Source organism: Primulina huaijiensis, chromosome 13, assembly GCF_012295235.1.
Source record: "Primulina huaijiensis isolate GDHJ02 chromosome 13, ASM1229523v2, whole genome shotgun sequence".
NCBI classification, from domain to species: Eukaryota; Viridiplantae; Streptophyta; class Magnoliopsida; order Lamiales; family Gesneriaceae; genus Primulina; species Primulina huaijiensis.
In genome coordinates this window covers 16,020,982-16,023,269 of record NC_133318.1, presented here as the reverse complement: position 1 = coordinate 16,023,269, position 2,288 = coordinate 16,020,982, and positions in this window count along the sequence as shown.

The following is a 2,288-nucleotide window of genomic DNA, read 5'->3' as shown; positions in this document are numbered from 1 at the left end:
CTGATTATTTAAATAAACACAAGAGACCGGAGGAGAATAATTGCAGTGATCAACTTATCCCTCCGCCCTCTCAAACAATAAATTCCAGAATTTCCCAACATTTGAGTAATATTTCATATAAAATAAGATTTCAATACTCCAATCCAAACACAATATCGATTTCATATCAAGTTATGCAACTATCACAATTATAGTTTTAGCGAATTTCAAATACACCCAAGATAAGTGTGATTTGAAATACATCAGTCCTCCATTCAAATCAAATCCATTAATCCAAGCGCAACATAATGATAATGTCATCATGATAGACTAAACTCAACTCATTTAAGGAATGTAATGTAAGCAAAATATTATTATTTTGCAAAATTGACTAAATTTATAGATTATAGAGAAGTGAAGAAAAATAAGAAGTGGACAATGTTTGAAAACAAAAGTGAAAAGTTGAAAAATCAGAAATAGGTAGTGTTTGATAAATAAATATATCTAATGCTAACTTTTTATAATAATCAGTTTTGTAGAAACAAAAATCTCATTAGCTTTTGACTTTTAATTAAATTAAAAATAAGCTAACCCAAAATCTGGATTTAAAAAAAAAACACAAAACTGAAATTTGTGGTCAGAAACCAAGAATATTTTTTTGGCAAAAACTTGTGTGAAACGATTACACGGATCGTATTTTGTGAGACTGATATCTTATTTCGGTCATCCATGAAAAATATTATTTTTTATGCTAAGACTATTACTTTTTATTGTGAATATCGGTAGAGTTGACCCGTCTCACAGATAAAGATTCGTGAGACCGTCTCACAAGAGACCTGCTCTATTTTTTTAGTGATTGCAAACACTTTTTTGACATATAATTATATGAAATCCAAGGATTATGTTTTATTAAATACTAGTTTTTTTTTTACTTGACTAATAAGTTATTGACAAAAACTTGTGTGAGACGGTCTCACGGATCGTATTTTGTGAAACGGATATCTTATTTGGGTCATCCATTAAAAAGTATTACTTTTTATGCCAAGATTATTACTTTTTATTCTGAATATCGGTAGGGTTGACTCGTCTCACAAATAAAAATTCGTGAGACCTTCTCACAAGAGACCTACTCTAAATTATTGTATTAGAAAAGATTTTTTTCCCATAGGGATTTTAAAGTCGAGGCAAGGGAACACTCTTAACTTAAGAGTAGGTCTCTTGTAAGACGGTCTCACGAAATATTATTTGTGAGACATGTCAATCCTACCTGTATTCACAATAATAAGTAATATTCTTAGCATAAAAAGTAATACTTTTTCATGGATGACCCAAATAAGAGATCCATATCACAAATACGACCTGTGAGACCGTCTCACACAAGTTTTTGCCTTAATGTCAAAAGAAATCCTTTTGACATTTGTATACTTGTTTTAATTAATTTAATCAAGCTGTAATTATCTAAAAGCACTTTACGTACAATAATTAAGAGACTACGTAACAAACAGACGCAGCTGCTGAGCTCAAACTGAACCCCCTAAACCATTTTATAAATTAACTACTTGTTTCATTAACATTTGTCAAACCCTTCTTTTCAACTAACCCAACTAGTTGTTATTGGCATCCAAGAAATTGACTTTGCCCTTATCAATCCACACATATATTGTATGGCTTACACTTGTAATATGAAATTAACTAATTATGGCAATTGGTTTGATTATTACTAATTTATAATATACCTCCACATGGAGAAGAATTTAATCTACAAAGTTCATACTTACACATTTTCACGGGACATCGACCGTTAAAGATATGACGAATTACAAGTATCACGCTGAGAAATATCGAGAAAACATAAAACCCTTTTTGATAGATTAAAATCTTTTATATTCACGTGTTTTTAAAACCTCTTTTAGGTTGTGCTGACATCTTTGAATTTAAAATTATGGATTTGAAATTCATGTTTTCAAGTTCTTTGAGTTGTTTAGATGAGAACATACTTCAGTTGAACTTCACATCTACCTTTCACTAAGTTAAGCAATTTAAACGATAATTCTTATAGATTTCAAATTTACCGAATAAATTATTCTCCAAATCAAATCACCTCCTCCTCCAAATCAATTCCCAGTCGATCCAGTTTTCATTAAATCCAAGCAGCTGAGACGTGTGAATGGAACTTGGGGAAGCAAATGAGAGGCCGTTGACATTATGACCAATTAGAATTAGGTACAAAAAATTATGCAGCTTCCAGAGGAATAGGGGAATGAAATGATATATACGGTGTCACCGAATTTGACCTCTAAGGATTAGTT